The following is a 25,443-nucleotide window of genomic DNA, read 5'->3' as shown; positions in this document are numbered from 1 at the left end:
ATCTCACAATGTGCGTGGTACACCTGTTAGCTGATCTCCTATCTGTTTTAGCTGGTAGACCTTGTAATCAGGTTGCCATTGCCATTTTAATCCTTTAAGTTTGTATTGATTGTTTTTTCCAAAGCTTAATTCTTAGAAGCTAAAGAGTGAAAGTTTCTTAGTCTTTGGAATTTGTAGAGTGTATCAATACACAGCTTAATGCTATCATCTGAAGAATGCCAGAGTGAATAAGGAAAAATTGATGTTTCTATAGCCTGAGAACGTGATATTGCTAGTGCTACATATATTAAACTGCCAGAGGGAATTTTTCTTTAGTTCCGACAATTGAATAAGACTATTAAGAACAAGTCAAAAGCTATTTTGTTTTCAGCTGTTCAAAACTGCACAATTTAGACACATTCCTTGTTTGCTTTGTGCCTGTTTGAAACCATTTTGTTCCACATCTGTATCACAGAATCACAGAATCACAGAATTTCCTAGGTTGGAAGAGACCTCAAGGTCATCGAGTCCAACCTCCAACCTAATGCTAACAGCCCTCCACTAAACCATATCCCTAAGCTCTACATCTAAACGTCTTTTGAAGACTTCCAGGGATGGTGACTCCACCACTTCCCTGGGCAGCCTGTTCCAGTGCCTCACAACCCTTTCAGTGAAGAAGTTCTTCCTAATATCCAGCCTAAAACTCCCCTGGCTCAACTTAAGCCCATTCCCCCTCGTCCTGTCACCAGGCACGTGGGAGAACAGGCCAACCCCCACCTCGCTACAGCCTCCCTTGAGGTACCTAAAAAGAGCGATAAGGTCGCCCCTGAGCCTCCTCTTCTCCAGGCTGAACAAGCCCAGCTCCCTCAGCCGCTCCTCGTAGGACTTGTTCTCCAGGCCCCTCACCAGCTTCGTCGCCCTTCTCTGCACCCGCTCAAGCACCTCGATGTCCTTCTTGTAGCGAGGGGCCCAAAACTGAACACAGTACTCGAGGTGCGGCCTCACCAGAGCTGAGTACAGGGGGACGATCACCTCCCTAGCCCTGCTGGTCACACTGTTCCTGATACAAGCCAGGATGCTGTTGGCCTTCTTGGCCACCTGAGCACACTGCTGGCTCATATTCAGCCGACTGTCAACCATCACTCCCAGGTCCTTCTCTGCCTGGCAGCTCTCCAACCATTCCTCTCCCAGCCTGTAGCTCTGCTTGGGGTTATTGTGCCCCAGGTGCAGGACCCGGCACTTGGCCTTGTTGAACTTCATGCAGTTGACCTCAGCCCATCGGTGCAGCCTATCCAGATCCTCCTGCAGAGCTTTCCTACCCTCAAGCAGATCGACACACGCACCTAACTTGGTGTCATCTGCGAACTTACTGAGGGTGCACTCGATGCCCTCGTCCAGATCATCGATGAAGATATTAAAGAGGACCGGCCCCAGCACCGAGCCCTGGGGGACGCCACTAGTGACTGGCCTCCAACTGGACTTGGCTCCATTCACCACGACTCTTTGGGCCCGGCTATCCAGCCAGTTTCTAACCCAACGAAGCATGCGCCAGTCCAAGCCAAGAGCAGCCAGTTTCTTGAGGAGAATGCTGTGGGAAACAGTGTCAAAAGCCTTGCTGAAGTCAAGGTAGACCACATCCACAGCCTTTCCCTCATCCACCCAGCGCGTCACTTTGTCATAGAAGGAGATCAGGTTCGTCAGGCATGACCTGCCTTTCATAAAGCCATGCTGACTGGGCCTGATCGCCTGCTTCCCCTTCAAGTGCTGCATGATGACTCTCAGGAGGATCTGCTCCATGAGCTTTCCTGGCACTGAGGTCAAACTGACAGGCCTGTAGTTTCCCGGGTCTGCCCTCCGGCCCTTCTTGTAGATGGGCGTCACGTTTGCTAGCCGCCAGTCAATTGGGACCTCCCCCAATAGCCAGGACTGTTGATAAATGATGGACAGTGGCTTGGCCAGCTCCTCTGCCAGTTCCCTCAGTACCCTTGGGTGGATCCCATCCGGCCCCATCGACTTGTGCACATCCAAGTGCCGTAGCAGGTCACCAACCAGTTCTTCATGGATAATGAGGGCCACATCCTGTTCCCCATCCCCTTCCACCAGCTCAGGGTACTGGGTATCCAGAGAACATCCGGTATTGCCGCTAAAGACTGAGGCAAAGAAGGCATTGAGCACCTCCGCCTTTTCCTCATCTCTTGTAACTAAGTTTCCCCCCGCATCCAGTAAAGGATGGAGATTCTCCTTAGTCCTCCTTTTTGTGTTGATGTATTTATAGAAACGTTTTTTGTTATCTTTAACGGCAGTAGCCAGATTGAGCTCCAGATGAGCTTTGGCCTTCCTAATTTTGTCCCTGCACAGCCTCGCTACTTCTTTAAAGTCCTCCTTAGTGGCCTGCCCACTTTTCCAAAGCTTATAAACCCTCTTTTTCCTCCTAAGATCAAGCCACAATTCTCTGTTGAGCCAGGCCGGTCTTCTTCCCCGCCAGCTCGTCTTTGGGCACGTGGGGACAGACCGTTCCTGCGCCATGAAGACTTCCCTCTTGAAGATCGCCCAGCCTTCCTGGACCCCTCTGCCCTTCAGAACCGCCTCCCAAGGGACTCCACCAACCAGTGTCCTGAGCAGTTCAAAGTCAGCCCTCCGAAAGTCCAATACAGCGGTTTTACTGGTCCCCTTCCTGGCCTCGCCAAGAATAGTGAACTCCACCATTGCGTGATCACTCTGCCCGAGACAGCTCCCGACGATCACGTCCTCCACCAGTCCTTCTCTGTTTGTGAAGAGAAGGTCTAGCGGGGCACCTCCCCTGGTAGGCTCACTAACCAGCTGTGTCAGGAAGCTATCTTCCACGCTCTCCAGAAACCTCCTAGACTGCTTTCTCAGGGCTGTGTTGTGCTTCCAGGATATGTCAGGGAAGTTGAAGTCCCCCACGAGTACAAGAGCTGATGATTTTGCAACCTCTGTCAGCTGCCTGTAGAACTCCTCATCCGTCTCCTCATCCTGGTTCGGCGGTCTATAGCAGACCCCGACCAGGACACTAGCCTTGTTGTCCCTGCCGATCCTAACCCAAAGGGACTCGACCTTGTCATTCCCAACCTCGAGTTCTACAACCTCGAAAGACTCTCTAATATAGAGAGCCACACCACCACCCCTTCTATGCTGCCTGTCCCTTCTATAGAGCTTATAGCCAGGCATTGCAGCACTCCAGTCATGAGACTGGTCCCACCACGTCTCTGTGATGGCAACCAAGTCGTAGCCTGCCTGCCGCATGATGGCTTCCAGCTCCTCCTGTTTGTTACCCATGCTGCGTGCATTGGTGTAGATGCACTTCAGCTGGGCCATTGCCTTATCCTCCGGCCTTGCCATTGTTCCCCCTGGCACAGCCCCAACAATCCTAGCCTCAGCCCCATCCCCCTTCCTACCTAGTTTAAAGCCCTCTCAATGAGCCCTGCCAGTTCCTGGCCCAGGATCCTTTTTCCCCTAAAGGATAGGGACCCGTCTGCGGCCATCAGGCCAGGTGCTGAGTAAAGTGCCCCATGATCGAAAAACCCAAGATTTCTGCGTTGGCACCAGCCCCGGAGCCACGTGTTTAACAGGTGGGCTTTCCGTGTCCTCTCTGAACCCCTCCCTGCCACCATAGGGATGGACGAAAACACCACCTGCACTCCCGCTCCATCCACTAACCGACCCATTCCCCTAAAGTCCCTTTTGATAGCCTTGAGGCTTCTCTCTTCGATGTTATCACTGCCCGCCTGGACTATCAAAAGGGGGTAATAGTCAGAGGGGCGTACCAGGTTAGGAAGCTTCCTGGCAACGTCCCTGACCCTGGCCCCAGGGAGACAGCAGACTTCCCTACGGGTAGGGTCAGGCCGACAAATAGGGCCCTCTGTTCCCCTAAGAATCGAGTCACCAACAACAATAACCCTCCTGTCTTTCTTGGTGGAGGCAGTCCTGAGGCGCGGAGTCGACCTCCTCGCCCCAGGCATCCTCCTGGGAACATTTGCTACCTCTTCCTCACACACCGACCTCTCAATCTCTAGGGCCTCAAACCTGTTGCGTAAGGGCACCTGGGAAGGTGGGGCCGGAAGGGGAGAGCATCGCCTGCGATGTCGAGCAGGGACCTGCTTCCATTCCTCCTCAGCTCCCAGATCCCCTCCCCCTGCCCGACGGGGACAGGGCAGGGGGTCCGCCCCCATTTGGGGAGTCTCACCTCGGCACCTCCCCTTGAGGCCCTGCAGGGAGTTACTCCAGAAGTCTATCTCCCGCTCACACTCCCTGATGGCCCTCAACCTCTCCACCTCCTCCTTGAGCTCCGCCACCATGCGGACCAGATCATCCACCTGCTCGCACCTCACGCACGCAGTTTCTCTGCCTCCCGCCGATGGCAGCAACAGGCTCAGACACTCCATGCATCCGGTGACCTGAACTGCGGCATTTTTTAACGGGTAGTCGGTCTGCGTGTGTACCGACTTTCTGGAGAGCGCGCCGTGCCTGGTGGCGACCATTATCGCCTAGTTACGGCTGTTGTTAACGAGGTGTTGGTTGTGTGTAGGGGGAGCGCTCTTGCCCTTCCTGCGCGCCCTGCCTGCGCGAACTGCCGCGCCACTCCCTTCTGACGCGCCACGCCCTGTTTGCCCGCCCTGTTCGCCGCGCTCTTGGTCGCTCGCGCTCCCTAGGGGCAGCTTTTGAACGGCCGGGGAGGGGGCGCTGCTGGCTCCGCCTTCGCCTCGTCAGCCTCCCTCACGAGGGCTGCCGGGTCCTGGCGGCTCCCTCAAGTAGGCTCGATGCCGGAAAAAATTAGCCCTGCCTGGCCCGATCCCCCGCTCCGCTGCAGAACGCGTCTGCCCCGGAGCCGATCGCCTCGGCAAATGGCGATCTCCATTTTTTGCCGATGTATGGTCATCTCCATTAAATTGTATTGTGAAAGCTTGCTGCATACGACCTGGTGAACTGACATTCAGAGATAAGGTGACCATCTGCTCATACACCTGAAGCTTTGTGCTTAGAATTACATTTTACTTTGACTATGGCAGGCCCTGAATGGATCCTCTGAAGGGTCAAATGAAAACAGAAGCCAACAGAAGGCAGCTTTTATTAGTACAGAAACCTGTTGCATAACTTCTTAGGGTGTAGGTCAGGCAAGAAAATTACTGGTTAAGGTAGAACCTTTTAACCATCTGTATGTTGATTCCAAGTCTCAGATTTATCCTTGCTGTCAATCCATTAACTTCCCTGAAATAACACCAGGGATGCTTTTGGCTTTTAGCTCACTTTCAACATTTTATCAGCTCACTCATTTACATCTCACTCATCTTCTGTATTGTTTCTTTGCTTCACTCAACAATGTTTTCCTGTACTGAAGAAGTTGGGACTTAACTGATTCTCTTGGTAACCCAGACATTCCTAATATGGGAGCTGGAAGCATATAAAAACTAGCACTAACACTCCTTCAGTGAAACTTCAAACTTGTTACCCCATTCTCATTAGTTTTATACTGGATGGTTGATTATTATTTTTAAATTAAAATGAAAAAAATATCCATAGCATCCACAATTCCAGTGTTTACAGTTTTTTTGGGGGAGGAAAGTCTGAAGAGTTCATTCTTAACATTATGTGGCATTGAGAATGGAATAACTGGATACAGAAAGTGAAGATAGGACTTACGATCAAAGTCATACTAGAGCCTCAATCTTCATCTGTAGGAGAAAGTTCTCTTACAGTCATAATAGCTTTTCAGTAATAAAGATGAGTTGAGTCAATTGTAATTTATGTCAGAGTATGAAGCAGCAGAATCCCAGCTGGAACCAGAACTGCATGGATCCTTTCCATCTCTCTCTTACACAGATAGGCACAGAAAATTTATCTTAATTCATTTTTTTATTATTGTTATTTTTTACTTGCAATCAGCATTGCAATGTGGTTAATGAGGGCTTGAAAGCCCAAGTCTCTTTACAATGGATTTCATGTTCTGTATTGATTTGTCAAAAGGCAGGAGTTGACCTGGAAACCATGTTCTAATGGAGGCTGTATTTCTTTGTCTTTAGCTTTTCATTTTGGAATATCTTTTTCTTTACAGATATCACCATATTTGAAAGAGTACATTGTGCAAATTGCATATACTGTGCCTATTGGCCACCAACTTTCTTGTTGTTCTATGTTTTAGAGTGGTCTGTTTGTCTGGTATTACTACAGAACCACAGAAAGGTCAAGGTTGGAAGGGACCCCTGGGTCTACCTGGTCCAAGCCCTGCTCAAGCAGGGACACCCAGAGCAGTGTGCCCAGAACCATGTGCAGGCACCTTTAGAAGATCTCCAAGGAGGAGACTCCACAACTTCTCTGGGCGGCCTATGCCAGTGCTCTTGTCACCCGCACAGCACAGCAGTACTTCCTGATGTTTGGAGGGAACCTCCTGTGTTCCATTTTGTGCCCACTGTCTCTTGTCCTGGCACTGGGCACCAAAAAGAGCCTGGCTCTGGCTTCCTTGCACCCTCCCTTCTGGTATTGATTTGATACATTTGATGAGATCCCCTTGAGCCTCTTCTGCTTGAGGCTGAACAGTCCCAGCTCTCCCAGCCTCTCCTCACAGGAGAATATCAGAGCAAGTAATAAAGGTGTTACTACATAGCTATATAATTTGAGAAATAAATTAAAAATAGGAAAAAATATTTCCTAAAAAATAATAAAATGAATGATAGATTCTACTCCGTTCTAGAAATGTTGTAGAGACAATTGCAAAAATTGGGCTTTCTTCATGGCAACATAAGGAGGAAATCACATGAGGACCGTTTTGTGAAAACAATGATATTTTCTCACAGCTGTTTGCCATTGCTGTGTGCTCCGAGCCTCCCTGGAATTAGGTGTGATAGTGTGTGCATGTACAGTATTATTCCAGGACACAAAGTGATGCATGTAGAACTGTTTCTTCCTCTACACTGTGAAAGAAATTCCTTTGGAATTTCTTTAAAATTTGTGGTTTCTAAATTATGTGTTAGCTTCCAGTGTAACAGAAGTTAATGTGTATAGGTGTGGGGTTGCATTGAGGAGTCTATGTGATTATGGGACGTACATACATAAGTTTGTCTGCAGCTGATTGCATTTCTCAGTGCATGGGATTCTATATTTTGGTGCTGGATCTAAGTAAATGGATCTGGATTTACATACTTCTACACATCTGAGAATGTGGCCCAATGAAGGGACTGAAAATACCACCTTCAGGGGATTTTTTATTCAGGAATCTGTTTTTTGATATATTTTTTTTCACAAATAAATTGCATTTGAACAGTTTAATGCATTTATTGTATTCACATGTGCCAAGACTGTGAGTATTTTATTAGAGCTGGTTTTTTTTTGGCCTATTATAGGCAGTAAAGTTGAAGCTGAGCAGGTGGATAGCACTGTGGAGCCAAGTCAAAAAAAAAAATAAAAATACCACTGAAGTCAATGAAATAAAAGTAGTGATAAACAAGCTGAGAGAGGAAGATGAGCTAGAAAGGGCATCTGACATAACCAGCAGGGGGAACACCTTCTGTGTTCACCTCAGGAGCCCAGAGAAATGATGGGTAAGTGGCATCACACTCCTGGAGAAGCTGCGTGCTCTCAGCTCCTTCCGACACCCTGGAAAGTCAGTGACCCTCAGGGTTTCTGGAGATGGTTGGCACTGCGCTCTCACACTGCTTTTGCAATTCCTCCCTTCCCCCTCTTTGTAAAATCCTCTTAGCAAAGCGGTCCTAATCTCATCTGTTCTCACACATGAATCTCATTATGCCTTTAGGCAGCACTTCCTTCTCAAAACCAGTTTTGCTTATTGTATCTGTTCAGTCGTGAGACCATACCTGAACACAGCACTCCGGATGAGAATACACCACTCACTGATACAGAGGCATTATAAGGTTTGGGATTATTGCTCAGTCCATTCCTAATGCTTTTCTGAACACTTCTGATCTTTCTGATGGATTATCTGCACTAAACAGAAGTTTTTTCATTGAATTGTCCACAGTGACATATGGGACTTTCTCCTTAGTAGTAAAAGTTAATTTACTGTTCCTCAGTGTGCATCAGTTGTTTTCAAATGGAATTGCTTTCTGAGAAGAAATTGGTTTGGAATGCAGGAAGAAATGGTTTGTTGAGTTTGTTACTCTATGAACTACCCCAGAAATGTATTTGAATTATTTAAATCATTCATTGCTGTATCCAAGTCTTATAATACAATATATTACCTTTCCAACAATAGGCAGTGTCCCAAAAAATTAACCTTAAAATACTTTATAACATAGTCTTCTAGTCAGTGATTACATCCATCTTGGGAAAAACAAGGAAAAAAGGAGGCTTGTTGATGTTACTTTATCATAGAATGACAGAATGGCTCAGGTTGGAAAGGACCTCAGATCACCCAGTTCCAACCCCCTGCCATGGATGCTGCCCTGATAGGGTTGCCCAGGGCCTCATGGCCTTTATGTCATGTTAAAATTCAAAACCTTACGATGAGATTTCGCCTCAGAGAAAAGTTTTCGTTGTCTATACAGAAAAGTAAATATGCATATAAAAATGTTTCCAGCAGAAGACTGAGCTCAAGCCCAGTTTCTAATTACTGTAGAGTGTTAGATGGTTGGAAAGCAGCCAGCCAGTTCACCGTTGCTGATGCTCACTGTCCCTGCTTATGAAAAGTGCCCGTCGGGCAGCACTGCTGGGAAGAGCTAACCAGTTATGGTGACACCATCCCTTATAGCCTGTCTCCACCAGTGAATGATTCAGGCTTTTTATTAAATACCAAATGTATACCTGTTCTAAATGGACTTAGTGTCTTCTGAAAATTATGTATGTCAGAAGCATAGAGTTCTGAAATTGAAGCCAAAAGAGATCAAGTTTATAGTCTGGGAACTGAAGCCCACATCTGTTTAGGCGCCTGTATTGCTATTTTGTTAACATACCCTCAACCTAATTTTTTTTTTTCTCTTTACTTTTTCATTTCTGCTTGGCAGCCTAGCCACGTAACTACATTTCAGTTTTAGATAAAGTGCCTTCTACAAAATTAACTTTTTGGTAGTCTTCTGATACATGGCTTAACCTGTGTATCTCTGAGTCCCTTGAACATTATTTTCAGGCTGACATTAACATTAGTAGTCTATTGCACCTAGACAAAGCTTCTTATAATGAATGATCTAGGGAAGCCTGAGTCACTAGGAGTTTAGGTTTAATTGTTTAAGATGGAGGTTATTCAGCAGCTTTCCAATGACATTTTTAATTAAATTCCAATGAGTACGTATGCACGTGTCCCCTGGAGGCAGCTTTAAAATTTCTCTATCAGAAGGTTCTTCCCACCCTCCTACCCCACAGACCATGACAATGTTAACGCTGCTGGTTAATAAGTCTTCATTTTAGTATATTTCATCTTCTCGTACATTAGCTGCTAATTAAAGAAGTCAAAATAATAAGATGAGGAAAAAAATAAGTTGTTTTTCTCCTAATTAAAAATACTTCCAAATGAGAGAAACTCTCAGCTAATTCCATCTGGATAACAAAAAGACAGAGGAAAATATGCCAAGAAAAAAATATCTTTGAAGGGAGCTCAATTATAAACACCATAAAAGCATGAAATGTATAGTGCTAAAATGAATGTGGATGGGAGGAAGGAAAGCTAGCAAAACATAAAGCAGTTTAGGATTGAGAATGATAAATGCCATGCAAATTGGGAGCATAGACAGACACTGAGAAAGGAGAAGGCAAGTAAACTGCCAGAGATGGGTACTACTGCAACCATCTGATTACAGTGCAAATAATGTGACTGCTAGACACATTCTCTATTCCAGTAAGGATTCTCAAACATTACTCAAGAGGAGACCCAATTGGTTATATAGTAAAATGTCCCTAGAGAAAGAAAAAAATAAAAAGAGCCAACCAAGGAACCAGTCAAATCTAAAATCCATCATTTACAGATATTGAACCTCTCTGGAAAAGTGGGATTTGTTACAAGAAAACCAATTCAAGAAAGATAAACTCAAAATGACAAACACAAAAATGACCAAGTTAAAATTGTTATCACTGTATACATTAAATAGTTCTACCTGTTTGCAATGAAGAAGCGTTAGTAAATATCATCCATTAAGTAAAATGCTATTTAGGATTAACTGACAGAGAACCTGGCCTTTTGTGGGTAGTCAGCATTAGCTGATGTTTGTGTACGTGTGTGCATGTAGAACTAATTTCCAAGTAGTTAATGATTTGCTACAGCTACTCATAAAAACATAGATGTACACATGCATAGCACGTGTAATGCAGCATTTTCTCCTACCACGTTGATGCTGGAATTGAGCTGTATCATGCGTCTGATTCTCTTGCAGACACAACACAAAACTCACTTACACGATGTGCACAGGCTTGTGCAGAGAGCTCTAGGCTTTGAGATAACTGCTTTTATTCAGATACTGTATTAAGCAATCATATAGGCAGTGCTAGAATCTTTGCAGTGTGCACAGTCCTCTAGTAAAATATCTAAAGATAAAACAGTGTAAAAGAGGAATCAGAAGCCTTTTGTGTTCTCTGTGCAGGTAGTTAAGTTGCTTTTACCTGCACTGTAGGACACAGCAGGAACTGTCTCCTTCCACAGATCTGTGCTTCCTGACCTGGCCTCTTGTTAGTGTGGTAGATGTGTAATGTCTGGAGTAAAATGCCTCCGAGCAACTGACACGTGAGAACGTATTCTACTGCAGTTGTATAGACAAGCCCTTGTTTGCACACTTGGTCAGTCTAAAAATCTGTTAGCCTGCATTGCTGCCAGCCTATTTCAGTCTTCATATTCTCCTTATTTTCAAAAGTACCAAATTATGTACCAGAGCAGGATTTTACCGCTGTTGTTTTTATGATGTACAAGGATTTTCTGTGCCAAGAAGGTAATTGAATACCATGTCAGTACAACTTGCAGTAAATGAGAAAAACTGAAGATGGATCTGCTGGAGTTTGTATTAGTGGTGCACATTATATGTGAAGTGTGGTGGATGAGGAATTTATCACTTGGCATAATCACAGAAAGCACCTCAGTTTATCTCCTAGTAAATAGCCAGTGCAGTTTTGCAATACAATTAAGTTATTGCTATAGTAATCAATCACCTTGAAGTTATAATATCATCTGACATCACGTCATAACTACCATGAATTCCATGGGACTCCAGATGTGGAAATATGTTGTCTGGTTTTCTGCTTTTAGATTTATTTGGTTAAGTCAGTAAATGACTCTGAAAGGACTATCTAAGAAAGCATCATCAAGCAGTTTGCTTTACAGTTTTAGGTGTGAAAATTTTGAATAATTTACGTGGGTTTTTTTGTTCCTTTGGATATTAATCAGAATATTTTCATATTTTCAATTAAGGTGTTTAAATACCATCAGCAAAAAATAGCTACAAGCCAAGATTAGAAGTACGCCACTGCATCTTACTGATGATAGCATGTTTTAGATGTGCTTTTTTTTCTGGGAAATATTTAGCGTGCTTCAGTTGTAGACAGGATTACTGATCTGGATATCAGTCTGTGTGTCTTTGAATTACTGCTTTACACTTACAAGACACTTCCTTCCTTTCCACCCATGTAAAACAGTTCAAAAAGTAGGAGACTAATCCTTATTCCTGTATCTCCCATGAAGCTATTCTTATCCAGCTTGTTCTGTTCCATCTTGAAAACAATTGTGTTGGTAGAGTGTCGTGGTTCTGCTCAAGTGGGCAGCCGAGCTCCACCACAGCCGCTCTCTCACTCCCCCTCCTCAAAGAGGAATGGGGAGAAAATATGTGAAAAGGGCTCAAAGGTTGAGATAAGGATGAGAAGATCATGCAGTAATTATTGTAACGGGCAAAACAGACTCAGCATAAGGAGATAGTAAGATTTATTGCTTATTACTAACAAGCGAGAGAAGTGAGAAACAAAGGAAAGAAACCAAAAGCACCTTCTGCCCCCCCATCCACCCTCTTCCACCTCCTCCCCCTGAGCGGCGCAGGGGAATGGGGGTTATGGTCAGTCTACAGCACTTCTTCTCTGCCGCTCCTTCTCGGTCACTCTCATCCCCTGTGCTGTGGGGTCCCACCCACGGGATGCAGTCCTTGATGAACTGATCCGGCATGGGCTTCCCACAGGCAGCAGCTCTTCCAGAACTGCTCCAGTTCTGGAAGAGCTGGGTCCATACCACGGGGCCCATCCCTCAGGAGCAAACTGCTCCAACCTGGCTCCCCCACGGGCAGCAGCTCCTGCCAGATCACCTGCTCCTGCGTGGGCTCCTCTCCACGGGCTACAGGTCTGGCCTGGAGTCTGCTGCAGCAGGGGTCTTCCACAGGCGGCAGCCTACGTCAGTGCAGGGCCACCTGCTCCACCGTGGTCTCCTCCACGGGCTGCAGCGTGGAACCCTGCTCCACCGTGGTACTCCATGGGCTGCAGGGGGACATCCTGCTTCACCATGGTCCTCACCACAGGCCGCAGGGGACTTCTGCTCCGGCGCCTGGAGCACCTCTCCCCCTCCTTCTTTGCTGACCTTGGTGCCTGCAAGGCTGTTCCTCACTCCTCTCACTCTCCCAGCTGCTGTGTGGCGCAGCGTTTTTTTTCCCTGTCTTAAATATGCTCTCACAGAGGCGCAAAACAACATCGCTTATTGGCTCAGCTCTGGAAAACAATGGGGCCCTTCCCAAACATGGGGCAGCTTCTAGATCTTTCTCACAGAAACCACCCCTATGGCCCCCTGCTACCAAAACCTTGCCACGTAAACCCACTACTCGGTGACACCTCCCGTTTTTGTTATGCATGAGCTCCACAGTTGATTACGGCATACATTTTTGGAAGAACTTTGTACAAGTGTGTAACACAGTAGGTAAGTGTATCCCAACACATGAACAAAGATGAAAACATGCATAGCTGCAGACCTGAGCTAAACTCTAACAGATTATTTCCTTATGCTAGTATTAGTGAGGAAGCTGCTAGCTGCATTTAGTTACCCAACACTTTCCAAATAGGCAGAGCTTTTTGAGAAACTCTCACTTTGCAACGGATGCAAGCAGATATTTGCTGTTTCTCAGCAGTCAAGAAACTCCTTGAACTACAGAAATGTGTTTTCAGTGTTCCAGATGATTATTTTTGGAGCAGAAGCAACCATTTCAGGAATAGAAAAAAAATTACTAGTCACAAATATAAATCTACAAAGCCCAGAAAACGCAAGACTTGATATTGACAGTTGATTAGCTAAGTGGTTTTGCACAGAAGTTACATTTTATGATAAATACCTTCAGAAGTACCAAGGAGTGCGATGGCATACTGTGTGTAATGATACATTTTTAACTTTGACAGTTGTGCCTTTTCACTATGTTTACTTTTTCTATCACTACCTCTGCTACCTGTTTTTCAGTGCTGTATCTTTTCCACTCAGGCTGATGAAAATGACTGACAGGCTTTAAGGTTCTGAATTCCCAGTAAGGAATGCCTGCTAATGTGAATCATGCCCATTTTCAGGGTAAATGAAAAAACCTGGCCTTAACGTAAAAAGGGCAACATCTCAAGTAATTTCTAGTGAGAGTATTTGTAACTTTTGCTTGCTTACCGGGGTACACGGTTGTGTACTTGTTATGTGCATAGCTTTAGGCTACTGTGTTTTAAAAAGTTGGTTTCCAAAGCTCATCCATGAATTTTCAGAGGCTGAGTTGGAGGATGGATCCTGACTGTGGATCCATTATCTAAGATAGCCCCTGGATTTATGCCATGAACTGTGGAACTACAGACCATTTTAAAATATATTTTTTATTTTCCAGAGTCAGCATTTCAAAAGTTTGCGTGTATGAGTATGCATAAATGCTTTGTGTGCTTGCTTTTGAAAATCTGGTCAACGTTCTTTTTTTTTTTTTTTTTTTTTTTTTTTTTTTTGTGATTTGTAGTTCTATTGTATTATGCTATTTATCATATAGTTTTACTAAAACTTTTTGTTGACAGTTGTCATGAAATCAGAATCAATATATTGACAGTGACATGAAATACTAAAAAACTGTGAGTTTCAATGTGCATTTGTGAGATTTTAGTCATTGGCAAGGGATTTCCAAATCACACTGCACTTAGGGTGTGTTTCCTTGCCTCCTTTAAGAATGCCACCTTTTTAGTACTGTAATGGTGAATCTGGCTATGAACTTACAGTGATTTAATATAAATAAAAAAGATTAAAAAGAAAGAATTTATGTCATGAAAATACTTAGCTTAAAAGTTATGTGGTCAATGGATGCATAGGCATACACAGTATTAATTTAACTTTGGATTTAGAATCCTGTTTCATGTCCTAAAAATAAATATAATAAATAATTCCCAGAAGCAAAACCATTTGCAGAGTAACCTTTCACATTTTTCTTAAAGATGGAAATTTTTCCCCTGTTGGTCAGGATTGCTGTCTACAGCACAGCTAGTTCTGATCTTCTCAGTCATATGTCAGGTTTTTAAAAAACATGACTTCATCCTCTCATTTTCAGGAATTGCAATGAAATCACAACAGGTAAGTAAGAATCTTACTTATCAGATGATACTTACCTCTTTTCACCATCAATTGAATATGAAAGTAATTTGTTATGCAGAAATTATCCTGGTGGCAGCATCAGTATAAAGCAGTATTTTGAATTATTTATTGAGAATTATACGGCAGCATGCCAGACTCATCGTGTAGTTCCTCCATTCCTCCTGTTGTGTTTTTTAAGGTAAAGAAATACATAAGCTCCAAGTCAGTTTTTCCAGTAACTCCTTCCCTTCTTATACGTTACTTTCATGTTCCTTCAGTTTGGTGTTAATTGGAGAGTTCACTTTCCAGAAGTTTTGTCATATTGCTACTCTAGTAAGGCATATTATAGTAGCAACAACAAGACAAAACAAAACAGGCTTTGAATATACAAACCCTGGGAGGTATTTGGGATGCAAGATTGTGGTGGTGGAGGTGAAAATTGTGGCAATAAAACATTGACAATCTTTCTTTTCAAAAAGCAAAAGTGTTCATGTTTTTTTTTTTTTCACGATAATGATGAGATTTTACAGTCTTCCCTCTTCTATATGATAATTAGAAAGCAGATTTATTTTTCCAGTATAGTTTTCCTTTAAAATGCGAGCTATTTTCATTGAATATTATCCAGAGCATGCCTGATTTCTTTCTTCTCTTTCTACTTTAAGTGGTAAAAAAAAATGTGTTACAATGCTCATGCCTCACAGGTCCCTTCTGTTTTCATCTCAATAAGCATTCATCTGGGTGAAGATAAGGGACAAGGTATACGTAAGAAATTCCGTATTAATTAAATATGTATATATCGATTTGACCTTTTATAGCACCACACGTTCTTTCTGTGTACCACATTTAAAACTTATGAGTCTATAAAAATACGGCAGAAACTTCATCACAGTGAAATACTTTGTGAAGTTGCACAGATGCTACCCATGTGTGTTGTGTAAGACATTTACATATGCAGAGATTCAACATGTGCTTGACTCTCATCACACAGCTTCCATTTATTTTGGAGAGCTCTAGTTGATATTCCACATAAGGCTGAGTCTGATAAAGGAAAATTTTAGCATTTCAAATTACTTCATCTCCTGTAGAAAGCTGAACTGTATTTTCTTTAGAGCAAATGGTGTTCTCACTGTGGTAAAACAAAAGTCCCCACAAACATATGCATATATTGAGAAATGTCCAGTAAAACGCCTAATGTATAAACAGAATTTCAACTCAGGAAACAAAATACAGTGAAATAAAAGCTCTGGAGGTTTTGTTCTGAAGTCAAATCCAGAACAGGTGTGTATCATCTGTAAGTGCTGAGTAGCAGAACATCAGAAATTGGCATCGCAGTATGTTTTGTGATAAAGCAATATTGGAAAAACATCACGGATATCTGTAATACTTAAATTAAGAACAAATGTCCATCATCTATCAGTTCTCCCTTACTTATTTTTTTTTCTTTATAGTTATTGTTAAAGTCCTCTGGTCTTTGGAATATGTGACACATTATTTTTTTAAATCAGAAGTAGAAATGTTACAGAGAATGATTAACTACCAAGTCCAATGTGTAATTTAAGATGGCCAGTCGAGCATGTAGGAAGAGGAATTCTACCAGATATATTATATAAAATTTTGATAGTGTACTATGAAAAGTTGTATCGAACCAAGTTGCTTTGTTATGTTCCGACCTGTGCAAAAACACTGATGGAAGAATATCACCTTGTGAACTGCTGTTTTCCTCTCACTTATTTTTCTTCTATTTTACAGAGCTGTTTCATTATAACATTCTGCCACCATAGTGCAAAGCATAGCAGAGGAAGGACAAAAATCAGTTTTCATCTCTAGGTAAAACAATCTGCCTGGATGCTTCTTAGGCTGCTTTAATAGCAATGGATGTAGTATGAATCTGGGGAAAAGCTTACTGTCTGAATATTTAAATATTTATCTTTTAGCACAGTTGTCTGTCAATTCATTGCTTGAATTGATTTTATAAAAGAGCAAACAACCCATAAATGGGTTACCATTGTGTCAATGTCGACTTGAATCTCCTGTGTAGTTACTGCTAGAAGAATACGCACACAGAATCTGTATGTGTTGGTGCATGTGCTTCTCAGAGGAAAAAATACTAGGATGGAGCTGCTTCTCATAGGTTAACCAAATTCTTTTAGCCTTCTGTATTTACTGTGAGGTTAAGTTATAGGACAAAAGCCGCCTTCTTTAAAAACACTTTCCATCTACTCTTCAGACAGGATAACAGGTTGCTGTGAATAAAATGAATGACATGGCACGTTTGCATTGGTAGCGATCCACTTTGAATACTCTGTTAATATGGTGTTCCATATTCATGTTTTCTGCAGCAATGTCTATGTTGTGTTGTTTCAAAACAACAGCAAAATGTTTTTTTTTTTACATTTTTCAGCACTGGAGTTAGTTGAAGCCTAGTTCCTAATGACTCTGACTCTGCTGTGACTGCCCTCATCTCCCCACAGTGCCCCACTTCCATCCCACATTTCCCTGCTCCTCAGCACGTAGCCAGTGGTCCCACAGTGCAAGAGACAGCACGTGCTGGTATACATGAGGTGACTGGGTAAGTACAAACTGAAATGTGGGGATTAAGGAGAGAAACAAGCAGAGATGTTCTCACCCCTTAGGGCTTATTTTATGTCTTTTACTGAGCTCTTGATTTTCATGAAGTTTATAGCAACTTACTTAGATTTGGGACATCAGTCTGAATGTCAAATGTGACTTAGTGAAATTGCTGAAAATTTATGAAAAAAAAAAGTGAAAATGGGATTGAACCAGGTTTAAATACCATGAAATCTCAAATTTGTTAGATCTGCAAAAAAAGCATGGTCTCCTGTATCTCATTCCCAAGTTAAAAACCCCACTTCGCATTGTATTTCAACAGTGTTTCACTGAGTGTGCATTTGTGTTCTTACATTAAAGGCATGTTAAAGGTGTGAATTATGTCTACCTTTCAATTTTTGCTCCCAGTCTGGTGTCAGAATAGATTCTGAGGATAATTTTTGCTCCTTATGGTGGGTGAAGAAGGAAAGTTAGAGTTTGCCATTTCCTCTGACCCAGGGTAGGGCTATGTGACTGCCATAAAGGAGCACAGGGGAGGGCTGTAAACAGGGTGAGATCAAAACTAGTTTCAAAGTACAGCTGACTCATGGGAATGCTCTTTCACTTTCATCTTAGTTCCTTTATGCATTCTTCTGAGACTCTCAGAGTGGGTTAAATGTTTACAAGTAGGACCAAAACTGCAAAAGAATGGATCAGAAAATAACTTGGTCTGTGCAATGATCTTGTTGCACTGCACCACTGAATGTTTAATTGATTGCTCAGCCATAACATTTAGATAGAAAGGCAAGTTCAGATTTACTATTCCACAGCGAGAAGGAAACCAAATTAAACATGAGGCCAGTTCTGAGATCAAAGATGCTCAGGAAGTATAGACTGAAATCAGAAAGCTCATACATTCAAAACGTGTTGAAAAGTCTTCCACCATTACAAGCCTGATGATACCGTGGCTGTGTCCTGACTCCTTAATTAACATAATTTCTAATTAATCCTGCAAACATTTGGCTTCCAAACACTTCAGTGAGAAAAATCAGTATCTGTTGCACATTTTTCTACTTTAGGTGGAGGCCCACTGTTGCTGTTGACACGTTTTTCTTCTCTGCAGTTTAAATTAACAACTTCCAAACTACTGTAAATTACTCTTTGTCTGTAAGTTTTTTTGCCTGTGAATATTTGAGTTGATAAAGGAAGACACATTTCCTATTCGTGTGTTGTTCTGTTGCTTGGGATATGTCATGTGCTTTACGTTCTGTCTAATGAGCATGTGCTTATATTCATTTACTGAAAAAAAATACGTAAATTATTTTTTCCTCATTGTACCATTTACTTTACACCCCTCTTACATCCCAAAGCAAAATCATCTATAGAAAAATGTATTTTGCATGTTCATTTCCATGTGCTGATTTGAGATGATATCCCCAGGAAAACATTTTTCTCTTGTGTTTTCATATGTGTGAAAATCTTAGCTCCTGTGCTCTGCACACTCAGATCTTTTGATTATTCATTGGGTTGCTCCCTTTACTACTTTCATGAATATTTCTCTTCCACTGCATTTGTAGGCAAGCCCACATATATCAGCAATCCTTCTCTTCTGGGGGGGATGAGATTTGTGAGAAAGTTGATTTCCATTACATTGCTAGTGTGAATGGGGAGAGTCAGATTAAGTATTCATTACCTCTAGAAATAAAGTCGATTTCAGTAAATATCTAAATAATACCAACCGTGGAAGAAAAAAAATGGAAATAGTACCCATGCAACGTAATTGATTTTTGCTTTAGTTCTCCTTTCTGTTTTGGAGAGTAGCAGGTGAGATGAAAGGAGTCTGTACAGACTGTTTCCTACTCCCCTAACTCTGTGTGTGTGTGTGTGTGTGTGTGTGTGTCTGTGTGTGTCTGTGTGTGTGTGTTTGTGTGTCTGTGTGTGTGTCTGTGTCTGCGTGTGTGTGTGTGTGTGTATAGAAATTCTTTTGATTTCTTGGTTGGAAACCTCCGGTGTCTTACATAATCTTGCATTCCTTAGAGCAAGGGAACAGGGAAAGGGCAGACACAAGTCCATTCACATGGCTGCCAGCGCTGGGAACCAAGGCACAGAGGTGCGCTGTCCTTCCCACTCTGTGCAGTTCCACTGCACCTCCCAGTGTGACTCTCACTTTGGAAGATGGGATGGAGCTGAAGGCACGTGCTGAAGGATTCATTCAGTAAGTTTACAAGGACTCATCGCATACAAGAAATGGTAGTCTGTTTCAAATAGGTATTTTAGTATATATTTTTAAATAATTTACCAGTCCTTTGTTCAGTTCTTCTAGATAGTTATTCTTCCAGTATTGCTGTGTTGGTGGCCTTTTTCTTACAAGGAATTGTACTATCTAATTATGCCAGGCAGTTTTATTTAACCTTCTATAAAGCATGTTTTATTTATATTAGAAGATCTGTTTGTACAAGTCATTTTTCATCCATCTTTTTGTAAGCAGTAACATTTCTTCATAGCATAAACTTACTCATGTTGGTACACACAATTGTTTTAACCATCTGAATGTAGGCTTATCATAATTTTTGTCACCTGTACAAAAGTGCTAGAATCAGATGACAGGACTTCAGAGTAGATAAACATATACTATTACCATTTGTGCAGGCAGGGAAAACTAAGCATGATGCTGTAACAGTCATATCTTGATGGAGAAACAGCTACCCTCACTAGACACGAGTTGCTTTGGATCCCTCCTTTGCAGTCAGCTTACCAGGCAGCACGCTGCCATCAGCCATCCACCCTGAAACAGTCTATATTCTGGTTTAAATCCAATAAGTGTAGAATTATTTTGAACAGAGTTCCCTAAAAAGGAAAACAGTTTATATCAATTAGTAGAAGCAAACATATGCTCCATAGCTTTCTGAAGATCCTATTTATCATTCCCAAGTAAAGTTAGGGTATGTGCATATTTTGAGTAAAACATAGTATGTCACATAAGATTGAGACAGAAGGGGAGTTAAATGTAATAATGGTACGAACGACACAGATGATGCTGTGTAAAAATCAAGAAATATTGATATGCCACCAAGCTGCTGAGGGAGACTCAATGACAGACTCGCGTGGCATGTACTTTGCAGGATGATTTGTATGGCATGGGGACAGTTAAGAGGCAGCCTGCATTCCTCTTGCGCCCGAGGAGTGACGCCCAGTCCCACAAGCCAACGGCCAACAGAGCAGGACGTAAATTCATGCTGCTTGGCCGGGTGGCCTGACTTACAGCTGCTCTAACAGCCCGGCTGCCTGATGTAAATGACAGGCTCCGAACGGACTGCCTCTTGAGGTGAGCTGTGCTTGTCAGAGTGCGATCAGTCATCCTGCGTGTGTTTGGTCTTTTGCTGTGTTTCGGAACACCGAGCAGCAAAAGGCAATTGAAAAGAGGAGGCAGGTGATAAGGGGCTGACAGGGAGGTCTTGCAAAAGAGGGAGAGAACAGAAAAGCTCAGTCTTTGCTATGTTCAAGGGTGACAGGAGGAGTAGGAGTGGGTGATAGGACATTTTGGGATCCACTAGGACTGTTTAGGGGCAAGAGAAGGGGGAGGCCTTGTGCGAGAGGAGGGAAGGGAATGTGGGAGATAATTGAGAAATGGCAGAGGTGGAAAGTTTCCTGAAAACACGGGAGAAGTAGGGAGCATGAGCTGCTTGACAGCAGCCATGGGAGGAGTGTAGAGTCAAGCCTGCGCTGGAAATTCATGAGTGGAATATCCCTGCTTTAAAACTTGTATTGCATTCCTGAAGAAGAATACATGGAGGATAAAAATGCCTTGCCAGACATGGCAGTCGTGTACGTGTGTGCTTTTTGAGGGCTTTTTCTGCCAGGAGGCAAGAGGTCCTAAGGATGCTAAATAATTGAAGTCTTCTTAAGAAGAAATACAGTTGTCAAACATGAGGAGGTGTCGTGAGCATCACCTGCAGGGGGCACTTCTGGAAGATAGCCTGTGGAAGTTCAGAGGGAACAGGTTATCCCAGTTTGTTGGCATGGGGCAGAATAAGGGGAAAGCTCGGGCTGTCCTGAGTTTCCCTGTTTGTGAGATACATTTGCTTTCCACTAAGTAACAGTTCAGTGTGTGAAAGAAGGGATCTTTTATTATAAAAACTGCTGTGGAGGAAATTCCAGATGTTTATGAGGTGAAGTGATACGGTTGATACACTGTGACCCTCAGCCTGGTCTGAGACTAGGGAGATTTCATGACTGACTGTCCTCTCCAAAAATAGAGTAGGTCAGTCAAAGCCCAATGTGTGGCTTTAGAAACTTTGAGTTTCCCAAATAATGATCTTTAGTTGAGATCTGAGTTAGATAATGAAAGTCATCATGAAAACACAGTTTTCAACATCCCATACTTTTCAACAGATGGAGATTTAACTGTGTACATCTGAATGATACAAAGCAAAAATACAGGTTAATAAAAAGAAACCAGAACTGAAAGTGCATTTGCTTTTTCTCTTTAAAACTGAAATGCAACTTGAAAACTCCTGAGCATCTTGTCCTCTTTGAAGCATTTTCTTCGCTTCCAGGAAGCTAGTTTGGTTATGTTTCAAAAGATGCTACTTTGTCGTGATCACAGTTCTTGTTTAATGCATGAATCTCACCCACAGGGTCTCTGAGTAGAGAAATTAGAATGATGAACTGTAAAAGTGTTGCAATTTTGCAACACTGCATCCATTAAACAGGTTTATTATTTGTATAGTGTAGGCAAGAGAGGCTCATATTGTTTTCTTCTCTGGCACCAAGGAATGACGATCTGGGGATGGACATCTGAATGTTAACTAACTTTCAGAAGCCTGCAGGAACTGAATGCATCATGTGTTAATCTTGACAGTCTTGAAATATTCAAACAGTTTTCACCATTTCTTCCAGCCTTCGGGAAAAAAAAATTCTAAGGAGTGTGATAAATTAGAGTAGGTGTTTGTCATTTTTTTTTTTTACACTGGGCTATCTCTAAGATAATCTTAAAATATATGGCTTGTGTACCACTATTATGTGCAAAACATGGATACACATGTATAGACATGATTTTCACTTGCTGCAACTAAAGCCTATAAAGAGGCTTAATTATTTTGTAAAGCACTTTAAGGTCTACTAGTGAAAGCACCATGTAAGAACTAGGTATTATTATTATTACCTTTTATTACTTTCTTCAAAAGACTGCCAAGGGCATATAGGGTGTTGAATAGTGTTCCTTCTATTAGAGACTAGTAAAAATGCAAATAAATAACTAAAGGAGTTTTTATGGATTTAATTACTTTTAGACATTTGAACAATTTAATTCCTAATGGAAATGTTGATGAACCTCTGTTTTATCACCATTTGTTACTCTACGGAGAGGCTTAAATAATTGGGGTGGGTTTTTTGAATTTTTTATTAGATTTAGATAATTCATCTTGGAGGAAATCTGAAACCTGAAAGAGCATAGCTAATCAGATGCTCCAGCTTCAGTTACATGTGCAGCATGCAGTCCACAAACAGGAAGCTGCAGTAATTGCTATTCAGAAGTGACCGTGCAGTTTTTAAGTCTCTTGATGGCTGTGTGTATGGTTACCCAAGTTTTTAGGTTATGTTGGGTTGAACGATTTGAGGCACTGAAGCAAGCATAAGAAGTGCTGTCTCTTAAAAACGGCATGATTTTAAGCTGAAGCACTGGAAAAACACACTAAGATTAATCCTACCACCTGCCAAGCTGGTGGTACAGGGCTGCCCTCAGTGAGCAGCTGCAGTGCCAGTGTTCCCTATTTGTCTGTGTCCTGCAGCCCCTTACCGTGGTCAAAGGAGCATTAGGAAACAGGAATTCCCCAGGAATTCCTTTTCTTCTCTGAAGGATGACTTCAACAGAGTGGCTTAGATCACATGGATGTAAACTTGTATAGAGAAGTAAGGAGGTCTGTGTGGTCTGGCAGCAACGGAGAGAGACTGGCTACGAGCAGGGATCCAATCTGCAGGAGCTGTGTAGGATCTCAGAGTTCTGCCCTGCAAATGTACAGAGGCCCTTCCAGGAGGAGCTGCTGAGGAGCAAGGGGCTTATGTGCAGTTGGACTTGTCTGACACTGGAGCCGCTCGTCTCTGACCCTGTGGCATTGCTGGTGGGGCTTCTGCATCAGCAGGACAGTGCTGCTCTTGGGAAATTCTGGTGTTTGTTGTTGTTGTTGTTGTTGTTGTTGTTGTTTGTTTGTTTGTTTGTTTTTCTGTTACCTAAAGGAACTTCTATGTATTAAATTATGATGTACTATAGCTATAATTTGTTACAAGCTAATTGCACCATTTTGTAACAAAGCACTGTACTCTGGCTCCTAAACACAGGGAGAAGAAAGAGAACTCAAGTGTGGCAGCAGTCTCAGGTGGACAGCAGTGCTGCTAGCTGCCAGCTCCCAGCTGAGCCCCAGGTCTCGCTCTGGACACGAGGGGGATCCCCAACCTACAGCCCAGGGCTCAAATCCGCCTTTAATGTACAATATAAGTTGGTACAATGACAGAGATTTGGTTCTTTCCAGAAGCCAAGAAACTTTGTAGTTTCCTCTGTGTGGACTTCATAAAGAGAACAGAGTGAATTCTGTCTGATACTTATCAGCAATCCAGACACAAATTAGCAAGAATTTGAATTTAAATTAGACATGTAAAAGCATCAGTCTTACTGAATGCCATTGAGCTGGACACCAATTATAGCATATTATGTATTAGGAAATATTTAACCTGTGACATGAGTAACATGGAAGAGCAAACAGTATTTTTTTTTATGTCTATCTAGAAACTTAAGATTAAAAGTAATCAAATAAGTCAAATTCTTTGGGTACTTGCTTTAGTGGAGGGTTCAGAAATACCTTAGCATTAATGTCTAAAACTGTATGCAAAAAACAGAGATGTGTTCACAAGAAATACCAAGAGGCATAGATATATTTTTTAACAAGATATTACATAAAAGGTATTTGTAGAGTTTATGTTCTGTTTGAAGTACTTACATATTAAAGATTATTATTGCTATGTTTGCATAGCTTACATCAGGGCTGAATTTGAGCATAAATCCTTGCATTCAGACCTAAGAAATTGGATTAACTTTGCAATAAGTCTGCAGAAGTCATGTTTGCATTTAAGGTCAAGGCCAGCATATTTCACTGGAGAAGATAGGTTTAGTGGGTACAGTCAGATCAAGGCTAGGTGGCATTTATGCTGAAGGAAGACATCTGTACACCAGATTACTTAGCTTAGATGGCATACACCTTTGTTTTTAAATTCTTAGGATATCTGTGCTGGGTGGTATGTGTCCTTATCTTCTGCATCTGCACAAAGAAGGAATTGTATACACGTTTGTCTGATCTATTTGTCATTTGCTGGTACAGAAAAACGTAGTATGTTGGATGACAGTGCTATTAATAGTGTTAAGTTGTTTAAGCTTTAATGGAGTATGTGCTCAGGTGTTGTAGTATGGAAGAATATCTCCATAAGCATCAAAAATCAGAAGTGCATTAAAAACTGTTAATACCACTGTTACCAGGCAACAATTTAAATCTTACTATAGGTTCTGTAAACGTGGAGTTACATGACTTCTTGCCAAAGTAAGAGTGAGAGTGTAACTCATTTGCAATAGCAATTTGAGAACAAATGGTATCCTCTAAGACTGGGTGGTTGTAGTACTTTAGAATTCTTCTAAAACCACTAATTTTTCTTTTTATCTTCTTCATAAGGAAACCATCTATTTAGAGCAGAACTCCTATTTGATTACGGAAATTTAGGGAAAATCTAAAGGGGACAGTGGCTTCAGGTCATTGTTGAAGTACAGTTGATATGGCTGCCCAGGGAAATTGAGATGATACATACTTAGACCTTGCAGTACATTTGCCTTAAATTTTATCTTAGTACAACTTCACTCATGGATTGCTTAAAACATTTGCAAATCTTTTTATTATTACTTTTATTATTATTTTAAATATCCTACAAATAATCTTGAATGTGCTGAGATTTGGGCTACATTTTTTTTTAATTTGGCAAATGCATGCAGAAAAGTATGGTTTTAAGGTGTATGTACATTTCCCATGACTGTGGTGCAGCTAAATATGGGAATGCAAACATACCTGGTTAGTGGATTGCAGCTGCATGTACACTGTGTCTGAAAATATTTTCATAACAAACACGTACTTACAGTACTGAAATATAGTTACTAAAATCAAAACTCTCACCAGCTTATCAGAACACACAGGTTAGGAATACAAGAGAGAGTAATTTTGGGATTGTAGCCTTCCGAACAACATTTCTTAAAAGCGCAATTTATCATTTAGAAGGGCCTTCCATCACAAGGCTGTTTTGCCACAGAGTTAATGATCTTGTGTATTCTGAAAGGATACAAATGAATTGTTCCATAGTTGTTGTGGAAATGGCTCTTTACTTAGCTTGAAAGC

General features: G+C 42.1%; 1 long non-coding RNA gene across 3 annotated transcripts in view; it reads left to right on the top strand.

Annotated features, from left to right (window-relative positions):
* LOC116495557 overlaps positions 1-25,443 on the top strand; it is a 191,313-nt gene that overhangs the window by 104,129 nt on the left and 61,741 nt on the right. For 2 of the 3 annotated variants that reach the window (XR_004253956.1, XR_004253955.1), the window contains exons 3-5: positions 16,220-16,297; positions 16,872-17,039; positions 19,055-19,232. This is a non-coding gene — a long non-coding RNA (uncharacterized LOC116495557). The remainder of the gene's footprint in view (positions 1-16,219; positions 16,298-16,871; positions 17,040-19,054; positions 19,233-25,443) is intronic. The other variant, XR_004253957.1, reaches the window with a different exon arrangement.

The sequence above is a fragment of the Aythya fuligula genome, chromosome 16 (assembly GCF_009819795.1).
Source record: "Aythya fuligula isolate bAytFul2 chromosome 16, bAytFul2.pri, whole genome shotgun sequence".
Taxonomy (NCBI): Eukaryota; Metazoa; Chordata; class Aves; order Anseriformes; family Anatidae; genus Aythya; species Aythya fuligula.
The sequence above is the reverse complement of the archived record's forward strand: the minus strand, read 5'-3'. Positions and strand labels throughout refer to the sequence as shown.